The sequence below is a fragment of the Myxine glutinosa genome, chromosome 9 (assembly GCF_964187855.1).
Source record: "Myxine glutinosa chromosome 9, kmMyxGlut1.1, whole genome shotgun sequence".
NCBI lineage: Eukaryota > Metazoa > Chordata > Myxini > Myxiniformes > Myxinidae > Myxine > Myxine glutinosa.
The window spans coordinates 71,110,500-71,135,525 of NC_136269.1; the positions used below are offsets into that span (position 1 = coordinate 71,110,500).

General features: G+C 53.4%; 1 protein-coding gene across 1 annotated transcript in view; it reads left to right on the forward strand.

The window, feature by feature from the left end:
* Positions 1–25,026, forward strand: part of LOC137435321 (coagulation factor X-like) — an 84,635-nt gene that overhangs the window by 4,186 nt on the left and 55,423 nt on the right. The gene's annotated exons all lie outside the window — the stretch shown is intronic.

The following is a 25,026-nucleotide window of genomic DNA, read 5'->3' on the forward strand; positions in this document are numbered from 1 at the left end:
ATTGGCCTGTTTGGCATTCCATAACGTGATTGCACAGCTTGTGAGGCTGGAATCACACGTTCAAATCATAGATAGTGGACTTGACTCACCAGAAGGGGCTTGATGGATGCTGGAGTTGACTTCTTTGCTCAGATTTCAGTGTCCATTGGTCTGAACATCGGACAAAGAAAGAGCTCTATGGTTGTCTTCCAAGACTGTCTGTTAAACCTAGAAGAAGACGTCTCAGGTTTGCAAGACACTGCTACTGCCGCAAAAACGAACCTGTTTCCAAGCTTGTATTCTCAACTCCGAAACGTAGAAGGCGGAAGCGGTGGAGACCAGCACCAACACGTTGAATAAGGATGTGGGCCTGGAGATAGAGGAGCTGCACGCAGCAATTCATCGAGAGGACCTGAAGCTGAGGAGCAATGTCATCTGAGTTCGGCCGAAGAGCCGACTTAAGAAGAAGAATATAATGTTCGTTTTTCACTTGCGAAATTAAAAATTCACAAATATATTCATTCCCTGAGTATGTATGTTTGTCAGTCACATACAGGGCACAATTCAAACCGATCTTCACAAAACTTAACCAACTGATAGACCTAGTGAACAGTGGGAACGCTGTCAAAATTTTAATCAAGTGATTAATTTGTGAGGTCAAAAGTCAAGGTCACATAAGTCGTCAATTTTCATCCAGCTGACTTGACATATGTATATATACAGTCACGTGAAAAAGTAAGTCCACCCCATGTAAAGTTTTGACTTTTTCAACATATTTCAACATACAAATATTTGATCTTCATTTCAACAATATTGATATATAAAGGTGATATTGTAGCGGTTACCGCTGGATGCACACAATCGCCTTGCACCGGCCAAAACACGGCCAGACGCGCCTCTCCCGGGCATGCCCGAACCTCCCGGGCACGCCCGGTCTCGTCTTTCCCGGGCTCGCCCAGAGCGTCCGGGCATGCCCGCTATCGCCTTTCCAGGGCTCGCCCAGAGTGTCCGGGCATGCCCGCTCTCGCCTTTCCAGTGCTCGTCCAGAGCACCCGGGCACGCCCAGCCTCGACTTGCCAGGCCGCAGCCAAACACGCCCGGGCAGGTCCAGACTCGCCTTTCCAGGGCTCGCCCAGAGCGTCCGGGCATGCCCGCTATCACCTTTCCAGGGCTCGCCCAGAGCGTCCGGGCATGCCCGCTCTCGCCTTTCCAGTGCTCGTCCAGAGCGCCCGGGCACGCCCAGCCTCGACTTGCCAGGCCGCAGCCAAACACGCCCGGGCAGGTCCAGACTCGCCTTTCCAAGGCTCGCCCTTGACACCCGGGCATGCCCGGTATAGCTTTTGCCGGGCAAACTTCCCGACATAAATGTGTATATATATTGCTGCCCGATAAACGGGCTTTTGTCAGAATACCTGAGCTGTTTTGTTTCAATAAAGCAACTCGGACGAATTCCGTCTTTGGTCTCGTCAATTCTTTCGACTCGCATTGGAGTGCAGCTCCTTCACTGGTGACCTACCGACATGGACACGGCAGTGACTCTTAAACTGCCTACCTTCTGGGAGGCTCACGCGGCTGTTTGGTTCGCCCAGGCGGACTCCCAGTTCGCCCTGTGAGGCATCACCGCGGACGACATCCGCTTCCACCACGTCGTGGCAGCGCTCGGTTCCGCCACCGCGGCCCGCGCCCTGAGCCTCCTCGAGCACCCGCCAGCTGCCGACAAGTATGACGCGCTGAAGACGCTCCTCCTCGACGCTTTCACCCTCTCACCGGCGGCACGCGCACGGTGCCTGCTCGACCTGCCCGAGCTCGGCGACACGCGCCCGTCCGAGCGCATGGACTATATGCTCTCGTTGCTCGGTGAGCACTCTCCAGATTTTCTGTTCCGCGAGTTGTTCCTTCGCCAGCTGCCTCACCCGGTACGCCTCGCCCTGGCTGGCACGTCGATCACCGATCCCCGCGCCCTCGCCAGGGAAGCCGATAAGATCTCCTCGGCGGGCCAACACATCGGCGCGGCTACCTGGAGCCTGCCGCCGTCCGAGGCGACGCCCACGACGCCCGAGCGCCCTGCGCGGTTGGAGGCCGAACTGCCGGTGAAACTGGCGGCCGCCACGCCGCACCGACTGCTTCCGACACGACGGCCGGGGCCTCCACCTGACCAGGCGTGGTGTTATTACCACGCCAGGTTCGGACACAAGGCTCGGACGTGCCGACCCCATGCACTTTCGGCAAGTCGGGAAACGGCCGGGCCGGCGTTCATTCCCAGCCATGAGCGCCGGCCACTCGGGCAACTTGCTTTTTATACGGGACAAAGCGTCCGGGCGGCGTTTCCTTTGTGACACCGGCGCCCAACTGAGCGTCATACCCGCCTCCGAGCAGGACAGGCGGGACGCCGTTTGCGGCCCCTCTTTGGTCGCTGCTAATGGCTCGGCCATACGCACTTTCGGCCCGCGCAACGTCACCCTCTGCTTCGGCAGCCAGCGCTTTCAGTGGACCTTTGTGACCGCCTGCGTCCCCATGGCTTTGCTGGGCGCCGACTTCCTCTGCGCGCACGGGCTGCTGGTCGACGTCAAACGTCGTCGCCTTGTCAACGCCGAGACGTTCAGCTCCCTGGCGTGCACGATGAGCAGCTCCGCGCCGACCGAACTGGCGTGCGCCCTCCCGACGGCGAATGAGTTCGCTCGCGTGCTCGCGGAATTCCCGGCCCTCACACGGCCGACGTTTTCGGCCGTCACAGTGCGGCATGGGATCGAGCACCACATACCCACTACGGGCCCGCCGGTCTACGCCAGGGCCCGCCGCCTCGACCCGGCCAAGCTCGCCTTGGCAAAGGCTGAGTTCGACGCGTTGGAGCACCTCGGCATCGTGCGGCGCTCCAATAGCGCGTGGGCCTCACCACTGCACATCGTGCCAAAGCCGGGGGGCGGATGGCGCCCGTGTGGCGACTACCGCCGCCTCATCGACGCTACCACCCCCGACAGGTACCCGATCCCGCACATCCAGGACTTTTCCGCCCGTTTGGCGGGACGGGTCATATTTTCCAAAATTGACCTGATACGGGGATACCACCAGGTACCTGTCCGGGCGGCCGACGTCCCGAAGACGGCCGTCATCACGCCGTTCGGCCTGTTCGAATTTTTGAGGATGCCGTTTGGCCTCAAGAACACGGCCCAGGCGTTCCAGCGCTTAATGGACGGCGTGCTGCGCGACCTGCCATTTCTTTTTGTCTATCTGGACGACATCCTCGTCGCCAGCACGGCCCGCGCCGAGCACCTCCTCCACCTCCGAACACTGTTCGGTCACCTCAGCGAGCACGGCTTAATTGTCAACCCGGCCAAATGCCACTTCGGCACAACGACCGTTGACTTTTTGGGCCACCGCATCACCAAGGCCGGGGCCGTGCCGCTGCCGACCAAGGTCGAGGCCATCACCACGTTCCCGCGTCCCCGTTCCATCAAGGCCCTACAAGAGTTCCTCGGCATCATGAATTTTTATCACCGATTCGTGCCCCGCGCTGCTCAGCTCATGCGGCCCCTTTACGAGGCCCTCCGGGGCAAGCCGGCCAAGCATGACATCGTTTGGTCCGCGGCCATCGCGAGCGCAAAACGGGCCCTCGCCGACGCAACGCTGCTGGCTCACCCGGTGCTCAACGCGCCCATCACCCTCACTACGGACGCCTCCAACTACGCAGTGGGCGCCGTCCATGAACAATGGGTGGATGGGGTTTGGCAGCCACTCGCTTTTTTCAGCCGGCAGCTCCGGCCGAACGAGTTAAAATACAGCATGTTCGACCGCGAGCTGCTCGGTCTATTCCTGGCCGTTTGCCATTTCCGACACCTCCTGGAGGGCCGCCCGTTCACGGCTTTCGTCGACCACAAGCCGTTGGTCTACGCAATGGCCAAAGTCACGGAGCCGTGGTCGGCCCGCCAGCAGCGCCACCTCTCCGCCGTGTCGGAATTCACCACGGACATCCAGCACGTCGCCGGCAAAGACAACGCTGTGGCCGACTGTCTTTCTCGGGCCAGCGCGAACGCGGTCCACCTCGGCGTGGACTTCGCGCTCATGGCGGCCGACCAGACCACCGACACCTCGGTGCAGGCCCTCCGGGCGGCGGACACGGGCCTCCGCCTGGCCGACATCCCCTTCGCGGGCACCGTCCTGCTCTGCGACGTCTCCCAGGGCCAGCCTCGCCCCATCGTGCCCGTTTCCTGGCAGCGTCGCATTTTCACCTCCATCCACGGCCTTTCTCACCCGGGCCGGAAAGCTTCTCAGAAGCTGGTGTCGGCGCGTTTCGTCTGGCACGGCCTTTGACGGAACATCCGCGACTGGGCCAATGCCTGCACGGCCTGCCAGCGTGCCAAGGTCCACCGCCACACCCAGGCCCCGCTGGCACCTTTCACCGTGCCTGCACGGCGTTTCGACCACGTCCACGTGGACCTGGTGGGTCCCCTGCCCCCATCGCGGGGGTTCACCCACCTGCTCACCATGGTTGACAAGACCACCAGGTGGCCGGAGGCCGTGCCCCTCACCTCCACCACCACCACCGACATGGCACAGGCATTCATCGCCACCTGGGTCGCGCGCTTCGGCGCACCGGCGGACATCTCGTCCGACCGCGGCCCCAGTTCACGTCCGAACTTTGGGGCGCGGTCGCCCGCTCGTTGGGGGTCATGCTGCACCGCACCACGGCCTACCACCCCCAAGCCAACGGGTTGTGCGAGCAGTCACCGCTCCATGAAGGCCGCACTCATGGCCGGCCTTCAGGACGACGGTTGGACCGACCGGCTGCCGTGGGTCCTTTTGGGCCTCCGCACGGCCCCCAAGGAGGACCTCCGGGCGTCCGCCGCTGAGCTCGTCTACGGCCAGCCGCTCCGCGTCCCGGGCGAGTTCGTGCCCGACGCTACCAGTCCCTGGTCCGCCGCACACCAGCGCTCGGACCTCCAGGAGGCCGCCCGCCGATTTGCCCCCGTGCCAACGTCCCGCCACGGTGGCCCCCAGTCCTACGTCCCCCCGGCGCTTCGCACAGCGGAGTATGTCTTTGTGCGTCATGACGCGCACCGGGGGCCACTCCAGCCGCCGTACGACGGGCCCTTCCGGGTCCTGCGACGGGGCGACAAGTCCTTTGTCGTCGACGTTGGCGGCCGGTCAGACCGGATCTCTGTGGACCGCCTCAAACTGGTGCACATGGACGTCGACCGACCACCACGGTTGGCCCTTCCTCCACGGTGAGGCCACCCCCCATCCACAGTTCCCCCCGCTCGACCACCCACCACCACGTCGGACCCCTCCCCACGACCCTCCAGGGGTCGCTTCGGCCAGGGTCATCCGGACCCCCTTTAATTGACCCTGCCGGTGCAGGTCGATTCTGGAGGGGCGTGTGTAGCGGTTACCGCTGGATGCACACAATCGCCTTGCACCGGCCAGAACACGGCCAGACGCGCCTCACCCGGGCATGCCCGGACTCACTGTTCCCGGGCACGCCCGAACCTCCCGGGCACGCCCGGTCTCGTCTTTCCCGGGCATGCCCGCTCTCGCCTTTCCAGGGCTCGCCCAGAGCATCCGGGCATGCCCGCTATCGCCTTTCCAGGGCTCGCCCAGAGCGTCCGGGCATGCCCGCTATCGCCTTTCCAGGGCTCGCCCAGAGCATTCGGGCACGCCCAGCCTCGACTTGCCAGGCCGCAGCCAAACACGCCCGGGCAGGTCCAGACTCGCCTTTCCAAGGCTCGCCCTTGACACCCGGGCATGCCCGGCATAGCTTTTGCCGGGCAAACTTCCCGACATAAATGTGTATATATATTGCTGCCCAATAAACGGGCTTTTGTCAGAATACCTGAGCTGTTTTGTTTCAATAAAGCAACTCGGACGAATTACGGGTGACACCGTCACAATTTCGGTCTTTGAGGCCGGCCGATAGGCACGAGGTTCTCCTGACCACGTGGCCCTTGACTTGGTTTGTCCGCACAATGTGGGCGCTTTCAGGATGAACTTTAGCCGGGGAGCGTTTGGGTGCGTGGCGCCTTTGGGCGCCCCGGTCTGATACTGCCGCCCACGCGCAGAACACCATGTGAGTGCACGTGGGTCCCGGCGGTCCCACTGGCCTAGCGCTACCATGTTTAGACAGCGAGATCCGTCCCCGGGCACCGGCAAGCCAGGCACGGTAGGACACCCGCGGAGCCCCGGCGGACCAGGGGCGCGCGAGCCTACGCGTTAGCGTGCTACGGCGGAATCAACGGCTTCGGCCACGGCCGGGCCGATACTCGGCCCGGTCGCACCGGAAATGAACTGGTTCGACGCCCGCGCTAGAGAGGTCGCGGGCGACTGAGATGTTTTAACAAATAATTAATTAATTTGAGACGTCCGATTTCTAGTGTTTGGAAATTTGGAAGAGCTTGACCCTAGCCTTTCCCTTGCGAGGGCAAGGAGGAACTTAACACTTGACACTTAAGCTTAGTTTGAAGTACACCCTGCCAGCGCTCCCGGTGGGACGGCAGGGCAACCAGAAGGGGCGAGGTTCTCCTGACCACGTGGCCCTCGATCTGGGAAGCGAGAGGCGTTCCATTAGTGGACGCGCCCCTCACGCCCGACTTTTGGGCGGCCCCGGCAGGCCGTTTGTTTTGACGTTCCGTGACAGGCCCCGCACCCCCACCTCAGGGCCGACCGGGCGACCGGAATGAATCCCGGTGTCCCGATCCGAACCTTCAGAGCGGGCCGGCTGCACTTTCCGTCCCTGCGGTCCCAAATACCGGAACCACCCGCATACCACTTTATTCGACAAAATGAGGTGCGGCCTACAGCCTTAGAGAACCAACCCTATATAAAAGTCAATACCTCCAACGAGAGGGTGGTGGGAGTGGGTGATGGCAGAGGGTGATGGGGGAGGGTGATGGCAGGGTGATGGCAGGGTGATGGGAGGGTGATGGCAGGGTGATGGGGGAGGGTGATACCTCCCAAATACCGGAACCACCCGAATACCACTTTATTTGACAAAATGAGGTGCGGCCCACAGCCTTAGAAAACCAACCCTAAATAAGTCAATACCTCCAACGAGAGGGTGGTGGGAGGGTGATGGCAGGGTGATGGGAGGGTGATGGCAGGGTGATGGGGGAGGGTGATGGGGGAGGGTGATGGGGGAGGGTGATGGGGCAGGGTGATGGGAGGGTGATGGGAGGGTGATGGCAGAGGGTGATGGCAGAGGGTGATGGCAGAGGGTGATGGCAGAGAGTGACGGGGGAGGGTGACGGGGGAGGGTGATGGGAGGGTGATGGCAGGGTGATGGGGGAGGGTGATGGCAGGGTGATGGGAGGGTGATGGCAGGGTGATGGGGGAGGGTGATGGGGGAGGGTGATGGGGGAGGGTGATGGGGGAGGGTGATGGGGGAGGGTGATGGGGGAGGGTGATGGGGCCTCCCTATAGAAGTCAGTATCTCCCACGACACAGGCGCGCATTCGTGCCGCGTGACGTGGTGACGTCATCACACTTTCCCCTCAAAAGACCCATTTGATATAAGTTAATATTCTGATATTAGCTTTAGAAAACCAACCCTATACAAGTCAATACCTCCAACGATACAGGTGCGCAAAATACAAAATCACAAAAGATTTATTTGATATAAGTTAATATTTTGAATAACTCGGTCAATATCAGCCCGAATTTCGCCAAATAAAGGTTCCCGTTATCCACAGATACCCCTGTATCCTCCTAGAGGCGAAGTCAGGATGAATTTCGCAAAAAATAAAGTCCTTCGGCAACGAAAATTTAGCATGGGGTTTTCCTATGTAAATTTACCCTGAAGTAATTTTACCAAAGATCATCGACATTTCGCGGGGCCAGTTCTATCGAGTGTTAAGCTAATCTAGCGACTGCGAAATCTGGAAACAGAATTAAAATCCGACCTATCGTTGGCCCTGGAAGGATTCAAAAAGAACTAGGATTATTTTTCTTCTGCAAGAATGTACGGAGCTCTTAAATCTCCATCCCTTAACATCCATTGACAATCCATCATGTTCCCCATAGCTATCTATGCCATGCATCTAACGGTGAGCATAAGAACCATCAAAAAATATTCTGTGACCACTTTATTCAACAAAATGAGGCGCGGCCTAGCATCCAGCCGAGACCAAGTCATCCCGGCCTACCACCCACTCCGACCCCAAATTCCCCATCGACGACAACCAAACAATATATTATATGAATCGCACCGTACATACCTCCTTCTAGATCTTGATCTTGTCTTGATATACTCACTCAGGCTCACTCTATCGCGACTGAGTCCTCTCAGCTCTTCCAAATGGCGTCCGTTCCGCCTCGTGTCCAGTCCAACTCCGAGTTCCTCTTCTTCGAAAGACCTTTGACCCTCATGGCGGGGGCGTGATGACGTCACTGCGCTTCAGTCTTAGAAAACTAATTTTTTATATAAGTTAATATTTTCAATAACTCCTAGAGGCGAAGTCTTAGAGAATTTCGCAATAAGAAATAGAGTCCTTCGGCGACGGAAATTTAACACGGTGTTTTCCTATGTAACTTTACCCTGAGGTAATTTTACCAAAAATCCCCGAAATTTCACGGGTCCAGCCCTATTGAGTGCCTGCGGCCTCTCAAGTCCCTTCACAGAGTCGGGCTAGAGTCAAGCTCAAAAGGGTTTTCTTTCCCCGCTGATTCCGCCAAGCCCGTTCCCTTGGCTGTGGGATCGCTGGATAGTAGATAGGGACAGTGAGGATCTCGTTCATCCCTTCATGCGCGTCACTGTTTAGATGACGAAATGAATGAGTTCATTCATTTTCGCTGCATGATTACGGGTGACACCGTCACAATTTCGGTCTTTGAGGCCGGCCGATAGGCACGAGGTTCTCCTGACCACGTGGCCCTTGACTTGGTTTGTCCGCACAATGTGGGCGCTTTCAGGATGAACTTTAGCCGGGGAGCGTTTGGGTGCGTGGCGCCTTTGGGCGCCCCGGTCTGATACTGCCGCCCACGCGCAGAACACCATGTGAGTGCACGTGGGTCCCGGCGGTCCCACTGGCCTAGCGCTACCATGTTTAGACAGCGAGATCCGTCCCCGGGCACCGGCAAGCCAGGCACGGTAGGACACCCGCGGAGCCCCGGCGGACCAGGGGCGCGCGAGCCTACGCGTTAGCGTGCTACGGCGGAATCAACGGCTTCGGCCACGGCCGGGCCGATACTCGGCCCGGTCGCACCGGAAATGAACTGGTTCGACGCCCGCGCTAGAGAGGTCGCGGGCGACTGAGATGTTTTAACAAATAATTAATTAATTTGAGACGTCCGATTTCTAGTGTTTGGAAATTTGGAAGAGCTTGACCCTAGCCTTTCCCTTGCGAGGGCAAGGAGGAACTTAACACTTGACACTTAAGCTTAGTTTGAAGTACACCCTGCCAGCGCTCCCGGTGGGACGGCAGGGCAACCAGAAGGGGCGAGGTTCTCCTGACCACGTGGCCCTCGATCTGGGAAGCGAGAGGCGTTCCATTAGTGGACGCGCCCCTCACGCCCGACTTTTGGGCGGCCCCGGCAGGCCGTTTGTTTTGACGTTCCGTGACAGGCCCCGCACCCCCACCTCAGGGCCGACCGGGCGACCGGAATGAATCCCGGTGTCCCGATCCGAACCTTCAGAGCGGGCCGGCTGCACTTTCCGTCCCTGCGGTCCCTGCGGTACTTTTTCCACATGCGAAATTTGCATTTATGTTTATTTAAATTATACAATGGACTACAAAATGTAAATTTTTCATGATATTTGTTGTATTATATCACCTTTATCTATCAATATTGTTGAAATGAAGATCAAATATTTGTATGTTGAAATATGTTGAAAAATTCAAAACTTTACATGGGGTGTACTTACTTTTTCACGTGACTGTATATATATTGTCAAGTCCGTGGCCAATGAACACCGGCCTCAGACGAATAGCCGAACGTTGTTACTCCGAGGCGTATACCTCAACTTGGCAGGATTATCTTTTCGTGTGCTGGAAGGACCCGAGGCCTTACCTGAACGGACGGCCGCCACCGGGTCCATTCCTCGAACACACAAACAAGTAAACGAACACGACACAAAAGTAAAATGCAACAAATATGGGTTTCATGAAATTAATGCAAGAATAACAAAAATGAAAGGGTAAGGTAAAACTAATTGCTATATTGAGGCGCCTTCACTCAGACACAATTACACAACATTGGAATGATCAAAGAAATGAAAAATGGTTTGGTGAATCGGCCGATACTCAGCTTTGCTGCGACGAGGACAAGCACGAATAGTCCCCGAGTATTCGCGCGGGAGCACACAAAATAGCACGAATCCCCACATGGCACACTGAGCCATGAAGTGGCAGCAAAACGTCCTCCTCCTCCGGTCGTTCCACACTCCACCAAGCTCTCAGGTGCACATGGCATGAAGAGCAGCTGTCCGCCACCCAGGCCAGAACAAGAGAGAGAGCCTTCTTCCACAAGTGCACATGAGCCAAAGAATTCGACCACCCGTGCCCAGCACCAGAATGAGAGAGAGCGAGAGGGAGGGACGCACCCTCCTTGTTCCCTCGCTGACGTCACACTCGACCAATCCGGACGTCTCATTTGGCGGGTCTGAAGGCCTGCTTGACGCACAACGACGAAGCTCGGGGTGTGGCCTGTCAGTTACAATCCTTCGAGGTGGAGTCTAGCCATCCTTCAAGAATGTTTGGCTGGGTGGGGTCCACCTGCCGATTACAATGTCCTGGTACTGTCAGCGATTATGGTTGTTGTAATGGCGGCCCTTTTAGATTAAATAAAACATAAGGGAAAATCACAGGGGCAATTACATACTGGGAATTATTAATCTTACACCCTAGAACTAATTGATGCAAAAGCCACGCCCCTTATGGTGACATGCAAGCACTCTTACCCTGCCAGGTACCCTACTTATTACATAAAGGTTCTTCTTCTACGCATCACACGGTCCATGCTAAACTATACATTCCAATGCCCACTACGGTATTTCATCCCTACCCCAACAAATGTAACAATACATATATATATATATATATATATATATATATATATATATATATATATATATATATATATATATATATATATTGCTGCGGTTTTGAGATTGGCACATTGAAGTCAATAAATGTTAAAGGTTTGCCCCCCATAGTTAATCACACGAGCAACATACAGGCCCATTTGTAGTATAGTTATGTCTTAGTATGTGTAAGAATAGGCCATTTCCTCTCTTCGTACCTGCGTTGTGTAAAGGCAGGAGAATAGGCCCTACAATCATTTTGCTCCGACCTCCATTCTACCTCTATTGGCGCAATCCATCCCGCGTCCCATTTGGCTGTCCTCTAGTCAAGTTAACACGAGGCAGGGCCTCGAAAGGTGAAGGAGGGTTGAGCTCGGCGCGGCAGCAGTGGGGACGGTAAGAATGAACCAGCCAATCAGAGCTCGAGCGGAATGGTGTGAGAGGGCGTGGTGAAGAGCGTCTGGTGAGTTCCAGAGGGTTTGAAGGGCATGGCATATATAACCCGGTGCGAAAAGCCCTCGGAAGGACTCGCGGAGGGAAGGACTTGAGAGTTATCAAGGGAGGTGTGCTGAGCTTGTGCGGAGTTTATGAGAGGATTCTAAGGAGACGCACTTGAAAAGGATCACCCGCGCTGTATGAACTTTGTTACGGGGGATACATGGGCGCAGCCAGGGCGTTGATAACTTGCTCACCAAACGGTTCAGCCAAAGCGAGTGAACGCGGCCGAATAGCTGCCAGCCGCGCTAAGTCCGCCCCATACCGTTCGCCCCGAGATAACCCGTTCCATTCGAGCGACACGATACGCGGTCCTGCCTTCTCCTACCTCCATCTTCACGGGACGTGCCGGGGACCGTGGAGAGCCAGACGGGGTCGATCCTGGACGAACAAGCCGGAGCGTTCGGCCTGAACAGCATCCTGCCCATCTGCAATCCCCTTGCGAGTGTGTGTGTCAGATGGGCCTGTTGTCCTGGGGTATTAAGTATAAGACTGTATAAGGATTGCGCTGTGTCTCTTCCTCCTGTGCTGTAAATACGTGCGTAATAATTAAACCAATTTGTACTTCCTTTTCTTTCCAATTCGATCGCCTTTGTGATTTCTCCATTGACTAAGCATGGTACGAATAAGATCGCTCCAATTGGGACTAGTAATTATAAATAGCATTCCTATATATATATATATATATTGTTGCGGGTCTCAAATGTCGGCCTTCCCCTTACCAAGGGGGGATTAATCCCCTTGTCTTTCATCTAGCCGACGCGATCCGGGGCTATGACGTTCCTTCCGGTCAGCGCTGAATAGGGTGGTAGGTCGAATTATTCCCATTACTGAATTACCAGCGCCTCCCAGGAAGCAAGGAAATAACCCTGCCCAAACCACGGTTTTAGTGGAAACGCCGAGCGATAGCGAGCCGCGATTAGGGCCATTAACAGGTACTAAACCCGATCTGAGCGGTTGTAATCGTGCCACGCTTACCCAATGGAAGAAAAGACTGATACGGTCGAATTAAGAAGAAAGGAAGAACAGATTGGTTTATTAATTATTTACACAGGAAGAAGGAGAAGTACACACAGTGAAGCCTTAAAAACAGTCTTAACTTATCCCCTGGACAAACGGGCCCGCACACACACACTCACACGGGGATGTAGAAGGTTGGGGTTGAAGGTCCAGGGATGATGTCCACAGCTCGTTCTCCGGGTCCCCGACTTGTACCGCGAAGAAGATGGTAGGACGGACGGCAGGCGCTCCCGCGTGTCTTTGGCGCGGATCGGACAATTATCGGGGAAAGGTGAGCTCGGCTGGGCGGTTATTTCATGGCTTAGCCGCGTACGTAATAAACGAACCGGCTGGGCGGTTATACTGGCGGTCTCGGCCGCGTGCGTAATAGAAATACCGGCGCTATGCTCTCCCAGCAAGCCCAAAGCCAAATCCTCAATGAGTCCTTGCAATCAGTCAGTATAACAGTGCCTCTCCCAACCAGTCCTCAACAATGGCGCTTTCCCACACGAAGTCCTCGAGCCCTTGCACATTCAAAGTCCCCCCAGCGAGTCCTTTCACCAATGCCAAACGTGACAGTCCTCATATATTCCTTCTGGCCAGTCCTCCCCGCACAGTCCTCTGTAAGGGCTTTGTGCTCACGGTTAAATAACGCCGCCCAGTGAACCCTCTGGAATTTTCCAGCCGCGCTTTGACCAAGCCCCTCACGCCATTCCACCTGAGCCCTGATTGGTCGTTGGCTCTTACCGGCTCCGCCATTGACGTCTGCTTGACGTGGCCACACCCTGACCTCACGCTCCTCCCCCTTTTCAGGCCTATCTAGTGGCATTTGGCTGGTTTGAGCATCCCAATGCGAGGGGCAATAGGGCGAAGACTGGATGGTGCGCAATGAGGTCGATTGGAGGGTGAGCTGCAAAATGAACGGGACCTACTCTTATTTATTTCTTTTACACAACGCAGGTATCACGATTGAAAATGTCCTTATCTCACATATACTATGACATAACTAATGTTCTAAGGTGGCCTACGTGTTGCATGTGGACTAACTATGGGGGCAAAACCTTTAAATTTATTAATCAATATGTACATTTCTCAGAACCGCAACACTGCACCCCTCCTTCGCCAGGCTCGTCCCCGAGCCGAACCCACACACCAGTGAGCCCGACCGGTTCGGATGCAAGGGTCAGGACTACCTTTTAACAATTCGTGTGACACTTAGGTGTAGTTTCCCTCTACTTTTACTCTAACACCCTGTGTGCTACAGTTTTAAACACTAGATATGTCCCACCTACTGCGTTGTGTACTAACTAACAGACTCATGCCCACAATTAACCGAATTACGGAAAGAATCCTCAAACTATGCATAAAGCCGGTGGGGAGCATGTTATTTACAAGACTAATATACTTATTTACAATACTTCAACCCAGGACCTGTTCTTTTTGTGGGAGAGAAAAGGAATTTTGAGAAGAGGAAACACAGAATGCAATGCACTGCACCAACACACCATACATCTATATACACAAAAATGAAAAAAAATGCACAAAAAGCACAAAAATGCACAATCATCAAAAGGCACAAAAACATTTCAAATTAATCAATGATGTCTTGTGCTTGCTTGGCTGCTGGGCCGTTGTATCTTGGCTGCATCTTCTTCTTCGGTGTGCCGTAATAACTTGGAGATGTTCTTTTCCGGGCACACCGGAATAATAATAAGTGCACAAACTGTGTCCGCTTTTTATTTTGGCCAGCAGGGCCAACTTAGGTGGTCCGACTGCATGGCATCGAGGCCACTTAAAAACACAGTGGTCCGCAAGGCAAGATAACGTTTGCAGCGATTGTCTGCCCAAGCAAAGGTGCCAGGCCACAAAACGTGTGGTCCATATGGTGTACCGGTGCAGGCAACAGGCAGCAGGGTGCAGCACAAAGGTGCAGCCACACAGCTCAGGGCACCTGCACACTCCCCTCAACAAAAGATATTGGGTCCATGGGTGGGGAGGAAAGACAAAGCAGAGGTTAGCGCGGGCAAGGGCGCAAGGGTACACGTCAATGCAAGGTAATGCAACATGAGGGACACGGGAGAGCGAGTGGAGAAAGCTCGTCCCTAGCTGTTCGTCACCCACCATGTCAACCTACACTACCCTTGCCCCTCCCCATATTTACACTTTACAAATTCCGTCTCTACCGTCATGTCTCCCATATCTCCCCCTAAACCAAATTCGTCATCCAATCCCTCCCAAGAAGGAAGGGATGGAATCACACACAATGTCTCACCCACGTCATGATGCGTCTTTCCTTCCAAATCATCTGCAAAACCTGGTGTGGAGTCCTGTCACCTTGGTGAGTGGATGTGGATGGTGCGAAGAGATTTCATCCTAGCTATCCTTCTAATAACATGAACTCTTTACTCTACCCGGGGTCTTGCCCTGCCAATCCAATTGGCCTCTTTACAGTATGTGGTTCTAAAAACCAATTCCCATTGACCATCCTGTGGTGCTCTTCCAATTTGGGGTCTCACTCCCCCAATTTTTTCCATTTGTGCCTTCGCACAATTTCGGGGCTTTGGTCGTGTGGCTCTACCAGCAGCTCTACCTACCTGCGCACCTCCGCCACTGAAGTCGCCACCCGAGCGTGCCTAGCTCCTGCGACTACCCTACACTGGGGAAGGCCCTCCTGGCTCTCTCACCCCGCTAATGCCCTCTCTGGCATTGGGCTACCCGGGTCCTTCCTTTGGATCCTTGGGCCCCATTGAACACTACACAACTGGCTCCCAGAGCCTACCTGCGGCCTCACCTGGCTGACAGACTACCAGTGGCGGAGTGCCCATTTAACCATACTCACCAACATGCTCACACGCCCAGCCATTCCACTTACTCATGCACCCCTCAAAGCAACAACTTGCGACTCCCTGCACCACAGATGTCAATATCCAAACAATTTACCTACTCCCTCTACCTAACTTTAAACTACCCTCCCCGGATATTCGTGAAGGGGTCCATCTTCCCCCATCCACTCCTTCACACCATGCACTCCACACCACTCATTCCACACTCCATTTACTCCACACCATTGATTCACTTGCACCCCATGCAAGTCATTCACTCAACACCATTGCACATGTCTTCAATACACCACTCATACACTTTCTCCGGTCATCCCAGACCATTGCTTCATTTCACCAAGTTCATTGCCTCATTTCACCGAGTTCCTTCCCATACTCACACACACAGTATCAGTATCATCTGACTAACTATTTCCCTCTAATACTGGTGCTTCCCCGTCTTCCCTTTACACTAAGCACTTCCCTCATCATTAACATCCTTCTAATCTCCCTACGTCCCCTCAACATGTACAAAGTCACTACTTACATCTCAGTCTCCTATTGTCATCTCTAAATCCCTAACATTATCCTAGCCCGCCCTCGGCGAGCTTTCACTGCCAAACCCCATACATCTACTGCTCCTTTGCCCCAATGAAACGATGTGAGGGATGGTAGATCTACCATTCCTCTACACCGGATGCCATTTGCCATCACCATTACTATCAGTCCACTACTCTTGAGCCTCTCGGGGTGGAAATACATTTTCACAGCTCAGCTTCGCAAAGCCGAGCAATGCATACTGATGGCCTGTCTCCTGTTGGTTGGGTCCGTCCGGCATTTTCGATTCTGGGGAGGAGGCATACTTGGACCGAGGTTCCAGGCACCATCATGACGCGGAGCCTTCCGGTCTCCGGCACCATGACCCAACCTCCCCCGGTCGGAGCACCGTGCCCGCCAGGGGGAGAAGGTCTGACCTGGCCTTCCTCCCCCGGAGTCGTGCCGTTTTCCCCTTGCGCCACGGCACGGCACCGACCATACAGGGCGGGGCCTGGCCCGAATCGTGCACGGCGCTCCTTGCGAGACCGCCGCGGCAATGATCTCCGCCGGCTCCCGCAGCACACAAAGCGCACCACGCCCCGAGAGCTCGCGTCAGCTGTACGTCGGCCTAAACGCTGCCCCGGTCTGCGTCAATGCTTGAGTCGCATTCTCATCACACGCGACCCTTCCCATACGCACACAACCCGACGCTCCAGCGCCTCTCATACATTCCCTGCACTCCGTTATTGCATTCTCCCGTGCACACTCTTCCGTTCCACACTCAGGTGCACACCACTCAGGTGCACTCACACCACACACACACTCCCTTACTACACATCCTTGCGCACACCCTGGTGCACTCATACCACTTACGCACTCCATTACACACTCAGTAACACCCAAGGGTGTGCACTCCTGCACACACCCAATCATCACCGCACACCCTCGTGCACATTCTTGCGCACACTCCTCCGTTACGTACTCCGTAACTCCCACGGGTGTGCACTCTATTGCACACCCAATCACCCGCTCTGGTGTGTACCCCCTGCACACTCTCTCCAACACGCTCTGGTGTGCATCCTCACACACTCTCTTCATCAATCTCACACTCTGTGTCACACCCACTCTCACTCTCAGTTTCATACTCTGTTTCACACTCGCGCTTCGGCACACACCTTTTCCTCACATGCGCACCATTTACTTTCACACAGCACACCATGGACCTTCCACGAGCGCCCGCGTGACGTCGGGATCCCAAGCGCGCGAAAAATCTTTTCGCGCCAAACACTTTCGTGCCAAACCTTTTCGCGCCATACGCAATCCTGCTTACCTTCGGGACCCTTTTCCGCAGCAGCGCCTGCAAATTTTCATTGGGGTTAGACAGCACGACATCACAATGCGAATGCAGACTTTGAGTACATTCCATTTCTTTCTTCAATTCATGTACTACCTCTGCCATCTCCTCAACCCCAATTTCAAATATAATTTCTTTTTCCTTATTAAGCTCGACGACCACTGGCGCACATAAAATAAAATTTTCCAATTCGGCGGTCGTCGGCTTTTCTATACCACGTGTCGCGATTTCTACCCCGGTCCACCTGGCTGTGCTTGGCTCAACCTCGCTTTCCCCGCGTTCCTCAAGTCGCGCTACCCCGTCGCATACCAATGCGACCTTCCCGCCTGACCTGCGATCTATGTCTTTCCCCATCTATTTTTATTTGGCCACCTATTCTGTTACCACACCCTTTTAACCCGTCTATCATCCCTTTCATTCGATTCTCTTGGGTGCCCATCCTGTTTTCCAACCCCGTTAACCCGTCCTTCATTCCTTCCATTTGGTGCTCTTGGGTGGCCATCCTGTTTTCCAACCCCGTTAACCCCTCTTTCATTTCTTTCATTTGGCCCCCCATGTCCTTCAATTGGCCCCCCAATTTGTTTTCTAATCCCCCAATTTGATTTCCCAATTGCTCCCCCATTTTGTTTTCCAAATTATTTCACCCATCTTTCATCTGGCCACCCATTTCCTTTAATTGGCCCCCCATTTCTTTTTGCTCCCGGGTGGATTTATCACTTTGGGCGTCCAACTTATCATTTACTTTATTTATTTCATTCTGTTGGGCACCCATCATTTTTTTCGTTTCCCGCGTTATTAATCCCCTTGTCTTTTATCTAGCCGACATGATCCGGGGCTATGACGCTCCTTCCGGTCAGCGCTGAACAGGGTGGTAGGTCGAATTATTCCTATTACCTAATAACCAGTGCCTCCCAGGAAGCAAGGAAATAACCCCGCCTGAACCACGGTTTTAGTGGAAACGCTGAGCGATAGCGAGCCACGATTCGGGCCGTTAACAGGTACTAAGCCCGATCTGAGCGGTTGTAATCGTGCCACGCTTACCCAATGGAAGAAAAGACTGATATGGTCGAATTAAGAAGAAAGGAAGAACAGATTGGTTTATTAATTATTTACACAGGAAGAAGGAGAAGTACACACAGTGAAGCCTTAAAAGCAGTCTTAACTTATCCCCTGGACAAACGGGCCCGCACACACAGACACTCACACGGGGATGTAGAAGGTTGGGGTTGAAGGTCCAGGGATGATGTCCACAGCTCGTTCTCCGGGTCCCCGACTCATGCCGCGAAGAAGATGGTAGGACGGACAGCAGGCGCTCCCCACGTGTCGTTGGCGCAGATCGGACAATTATCAGGGAAAGGTGAGCTAGGCTGGGCGGTTATTTCACGGCTTAGCTGCGTATGCAATAAACGAACCGGCTGGGCGGTTATACTGGCGGTCTCGGCCGCGTGCTTAATAGAAATACCGGCGCTTTATATGCGCTCCCAGCAAGCCCAAAGCCAAATCCTCAATGAGTCCTTGCAATTAGTCAGTATAACAGCGCTTCTCCCAACCAGTCCTCAACAATGGCGCGTTCCCACACGAAGTCCTCGAGCCCTTGCACAATCAAAGTCCCCCCAGCGAGTCCTTTCACCAATGCCAAACGTGACAGTCCTCATATATTCCTTCTGGCCAGTCCTCACCGCACAGTCCTCTGTAAGGGCTTTTTGCTCGCGGTTATATAGTGCCGCCCAGCAAACCCTCTGGAATTTGCCAGCCTCGCTTTGACCACGCCCCTCACGCCATTCCACTCGAGCCCTGATTGGTCGTTGGCTCTTACCGGCTCCGCCCTTGACGTCTGCTTGATGTGGCCACACCCCGACCTCGCGCTCCTCCCCCTTTTCAGGCCTACCTCGTGGCATTTGGCTGGTTTGAGCATACCAATCCGAGGGGCAATAGGGCGAAGACTGGATGGTGTGCAATGAGGTCGATTGGAGGGTGGGCTGCAAAATGAACGGGACCTACTCTTATTTATTTCTTTTACACAACGCAGGTATCACTATTGGAAATGTCCTTATCTCACATATACTATGACATAACTAATGTTCTAAGGTGGCCTACGTGTTGCATGTGGACTAACTATGGGGGCAAAACCTTTAACCTTTAATAATCAATATGTACATTTCTCAGAACCGCAACAATATATATATATTCATATATATATATATATATATATATATATATATATATATATATATATATATATATATATATAATTTTATAAACAGGAATCAAATTCCTGCGAGGGACTCAGTGTGAAAAAATTCTGACTCAATGCGGGGCTCGAGCCATGGACCTCCGTTGATAATGCGTCAACAACCCACTGCGCTATTGAGCCAGCCGCAATCTCCTCAGAACTTTTCCACACTTAACACTGCGAGCTTTATCACGGCCGATGTCTTACGTGCCTGAAGCTGAAAGGCAGACCCCGAATGTTAGCGTAAGTATATGCATGCGTATGTATGTGTGAATAGGTAGAAATGCATTGAAGATTAATTCAAATACAATTTTATAAACAGGAATCAAATTCCTGCGAGGGGCTAGGTGTGAATTTTTTTTGACTCAATGCGGGGCTCAAGCCACGGACCTCCTTTGAAAACGTGTCAACAGCCCACTGCGTTAACGCTAAATATGTATGTATATATATATATATATATATATATATATATATATATATATATATATATATATATATATATATAAATAAATAAATAAATAAATAAATAAATATATATATATATATATATATATATATATATATATATATATCTATATACATATATATATATATACATATATATATATATCTATATATATATATATATATATATATATATATATATATATATATATATAGATATATATATATATATATATATATATATATATTGCTGCGGTTTTGAGATTGGCACATTGAAGTCATTAAAGGTTAAAGGTTTGCCCCCCATAGTTATTCACACGAGCAACATATAGGCCCATTTGTAGAACAGTTATGTCTTAGTATGTGTAAGAATAGGCCATTTCCCCTCTTAGTACCTGCATTGTGTAAAGACAGGAGAATAGGCCCCCCAATCATTTTGCTCCAACCTCCATTCTACCTCTATGGGGGCAATCCATCCCACGCCCCATTTGGCTGTCCACTAGTCGAGTAACACGAGGTAGGCCTCGGAAGGTGAAGGAGGGGAGCGGGGTCGGGGTGAGCGGCGTGGGGGGACGGTAAGAGCCACCAGCAAATCAGAGCTTGAGCGGGTTGGCGTGAGAGGGCGTGGTGAAGAGGGTCTGGTGAGTTCCAGAAGGTTCACGGGGCGGGTCTATATAAGCCCATACGAAAAGCCCTCGAAAGGACTTGCAGAGGATAAGCGCGCTGTAAAGGAGGACTTGCACCAGTGGCGCGATAGGCCGTGCGGAGAAAGGACTGGGCCAGAGAATTTGCATCACTTGCCATTGTTGAACTTTGACCCTGGCAATAGAACGTGCGCGCCAGGGGATAGAGGAAGAGGCGTTGGCCGTACATGTACGCGGGCGCAGCCAGACGCGCCGGTAATGAACATAGCGCATTTCAGCCACGTGAGTGAACGCGGCCATAACCGCGAGTGAATAACCGCCAGTCACGCCAAAGTCCGCCCTCTACCGTGTGCCCCGAGATAACCCGATTGTTCAGGCGACACACTACGAGCTCCTGCTTTCACCTACCTCCATCTCCACGGGACGTGCCGGAGAGAGCTGCACGACAGCCATCCCTGGACGCGCTGGAGAACATCATCCTGCGCTCATCTGCAATCCCCGCGAGGGCACGTGGCGGGGAGAGCCGAGCCCGCGGCGCCAATGGATATGGGCACCTTCATGGTGCAAATCAAAGCATGCTTCGTCGTGCAAGGTAATGAAATTAATTGCAAAAATGGATGCAATGGGTGGCCAATTGAAAGAATTGGGGGACAAATCCACCCGGGACATAGAAAAAATGGGTGGCCAATTGAAAGAATTGGGGGACAAATCCACCTGGGACATAGAAAAAATGGGTAGCCAATTGAAAGAAATGGGGGACAAATCCACCCGGGAATTGGAAGAGGTGAAAAAGGGGCTGGAAAGCAAAATGGACACCCAAAAGAATGAATTGGAAAAAATGAGGGTGGCGTCTCAAGAGGGAAATAGAAGAGATAGGGGAGGATATAAGGCGCGGGATGAGCGAAGAGGTCGCATTGGTACGTGATGAGGTAAAGCAGTGCGAGGAGCGCGTGGAGAAGGAGTTGAGCAAGAGCACGGCTAGGTTACATGGGGGTATAGAGGAATTGATGCGGGAAGTAGAGAAGCTGACAGTGGGACAGCAGGAGTTAAGGGAGCAAGTGGGTAAGAACACGGACGTGATAGGGGGGCTGAAAGCAGCACAAAAGGAAATAAGAAGGGAGGTAATAGCGATGAAGAAGGAGTGTCAAGTGGTACACGAAGGGCTGACAAAGATGTTAGATGACGTGGTAGAGACGTTGGGGACGAGGGAATGAGAGGTTAGGACCCATATAGAGACGACCAGGGTGGCCTTAGAAGAAGAAATCGTGGGGGCGCACCGGGAAATAGAAGAGGTGAAACAAAAGTTGGAGGAAGTAGAGGGAAGGGGTGAGTGAAATTAAAAAGAGACGGAAGGAGACTAAAAAAGAAATAAAGGAGGAGGTGATGGAGTATGTGCAAGGTCTGTGTTCACATCGTGATGACGTGCTTGCTAACCCCAATGAAAGTTTGTAGGTGTTGGCGGAGAAGAGAATCCTTAAGGTGAGTAGGAGTGTGCATGGCACGAAAGTGTTTGGCGCGAAAACATTTTTGGCGCGCTTGGGATCGCGACGCAACCCGGGCGCTCGTGGAAGGTCCGTGGTGCGATGTGTGAAGATGATTGGCGCGCGTGTGCGAAAGAAGTGTGCGCCGAAGCGCGAGTGTATGACGGAATGCGAGGGGGAAGAGTGCATCGAGGAAGAATGCACAACGGAGTGTATGTGCGAAGAGTGTGAAACCGAGTGTGAAACAGAGTGTGCGATGGCCGTGAGTGAGAGAGAATGCACACCGGAGCGTGTTGTGGGGAGTGTGCAGGAGTGCACACCAGAGCATGTGATTGGGTGTGCAACAGGAGATTGCACACCCATGGGTAAGTGTGCGCTGATTGGGTGTGTACCGGGAGAGTGCACACCCGTGGTTGTTACTGAGTGTGTAACGGAGTGCGCGAGTAGTATGAGTGCGCCAGGGTGTGCGCGAGGATGTGTAATAACGGAGTGTGTGAACGGTATGAGTGCGCCTGTGTGGTGTGCACCTGAGTGTGTAAGGGAAGAGAATGCACGGGAGAGTGCAGTAATAGAATGCAGGAAGTGTATAGGAGGCGCTGGAGCACCTCGGTGTGTGAGAGTGGAGTGGGTCACGAGTGTTGAGAATGCGGCTCGAGCATCGACGCAGACCGGGGGAGCGTTTAGGGCGACGTATAGCCGACGCGAGCCCTCAGTGCGTGGTGTGCTTTGTGTGCAGCGGGGATCGGCGGAGATCGTTGCCGCGGCGGCGTGCACGATTCGTGCCAGGCCCCGCCCTGTATGGTCGGTGCCACGCCTTGGCGGGAAAGGCGATCGGCACGGTTCGAGGGGGGGTAGGAGAGGCGCCCCCTGGTAGGCGCGGTGCTCCGACCATGGGAGGTTGGGCCATCGTGCATGGGACCGAAAGGCTCCGCGCAGAGATGGCGCCTGGAGCCTTGGCCCAAGCATGCCTCCTCCCCTGAATCGAAAATGCCGGACGGATCCAACCAACAGTAGACCAACCACCCGCATGCATTGCTCGGCTTTTCGAAGCCGAGCTGTGACGACGATGTATTTCCGCACCTGGAGGCTCGAGTGGAGTGGACAGATTGCGATAGTGATGGCGAATGGTACCCTGCGTGTAGGAATGGAAGTTTCACCATTCCTCACACTTCTTTTTGGGGCACATGAGCAGTAGATTATGGGGTGCCAGTGAAAACTCGCCGAGGACGGGCTAGGATATTGTTAGGGATTTAGAAATGACAGTAGATGACAAGATTTAAGTAGAGACATTGGTACAGGTAGAGGGGACGTAGAGAGATTAGAAGGATGATAACGACGAGGGTGTGCTTAGTTTAATGGGAAGACGGGGAAGCATGAGTATTCGGGGAAGTAGTTAGTTAGATGATGCTGTGTGTGTGTAGTAGTGTGGAGAAATTGTGTGTGTGGGTGAGCTTGAGCAAATGAGGAATTGAATGAGAATCACTGTGTGGATGAGCTTGAGCAAATGAGGCATTTGTCGGGGATAACCAGAGGTGGTGTATGAGTGGTGTATTGAGGGCGAATGGAGTGTGTTGAAGTGAATTGACTTGCATGGTGTGCAAGTGGGGAACAGGTATGAGAGCACAAGAGGTGTGCAAGATAACTTGGTGTGTGTGAGAATATTTGGTGTGGAATGTTTGTGCCGGATAAAAGGTGTGGAATGCATGGTGCAAAGGAGTGAATGGGGGAAGATGGACCCCTTCACGGATACCCGGGGTGGGTAGTTTAAAGTTAGGTAGAGGGTTTAGGTAAATTGTTTGGATATTGACATCCGTGGTGCAGGTAGTGGCAAAGAAGTGCATGGATGGGTGCATGAGTCTGTACAATGGCTGGGCGTGTGGGCTTTGTTGGTGCTTATGGTTATTGGAACACTCCGCCACTGGTAGTCTGTCAGCCAGGTGAGGCCGCAGGTAGGCTCTGGGAGCCAGTCAGTTAGGGTCGTGAGTAGTGTTCAGTGGGACCCGAGGATCCAGGAGAAGGACCCTGGTAGCCTAATGCCAGAGAGGGCATCAGAGGGGTGAGAGAGCCAGGAGGGGCCTTCCCCGATTTAGGGTAGTCGCAAGGAGCAAGGTAAGCTTGGGTGGCGACTTCAGTGGCGGAGGTGCGCAGGTAGTTGGACCTGCTAGTGGAGCCACACGACCCAGCCCCGAAATTGTGCAAAGGCAAAGTAAGAAAAATTGGGGAGTGAGACCCAAATTAATGGGCACCGCAGAGTGGTCAGTGGGTAATTTGGTTTTTAGAACCGCATAGTTTAAAGATGCCAATTGGCAGGGCATGACCCCGGGTTAGTTTAAAAGTTAATGTCAGTAGAGTAGTTAGGATTTGAGGAATTCCCTTCGCACCATCCACATCCACTCACCAAGGGAGACGGAACTCCACACCAGGTTTTGTGAACTATTGGAGTAAGTGAGACGCATCACGACGTGATGAGACAATGTGTCGATTCCATCTCTTCCTTCTTGTGAGGGATTGGAAGACGAATTTGGTTTAGGGGGGATATGGGAGACAAACGTAGTGACGAATTTGTAAAGGGAGTGTAAATACTAGGAGGGGCAAAGGTACTGTAGTATAGCCGACGTTGGGGGGGTACGGACAGTAGGGACGAGTCTGCTTTGCTCGCTCCTCCGCGCCCCTCGCGTTGCATTGCCTTGTATTGTGTGTACCTTTGCGTCCTTTCCTTCGCTAACTGTGTTTTGTCTCTCCTCCCTACCCATGGACCCATTTTGGAGGAGGAGGTGCAGTAACATTGAACTGTGCAGCTGCAACTTGCTACACCTGTGCAGCTGCACCTGGCTACACCTCTGCGGCACCCCTGCTGCACATTGCTGCACCCAGGCAGATGAACTGCGCGGCTCTCTGCAGCCGTACTCTTTGTTGCAACTCTGATGCACATGTACAGCATTTGCACATCACAATACATTATGGACTACACGTTCTGTAGCCTTGCATTTCTGCTATGCGGCATTTGCTGCAAACTTACCTTGCATCTTCGGA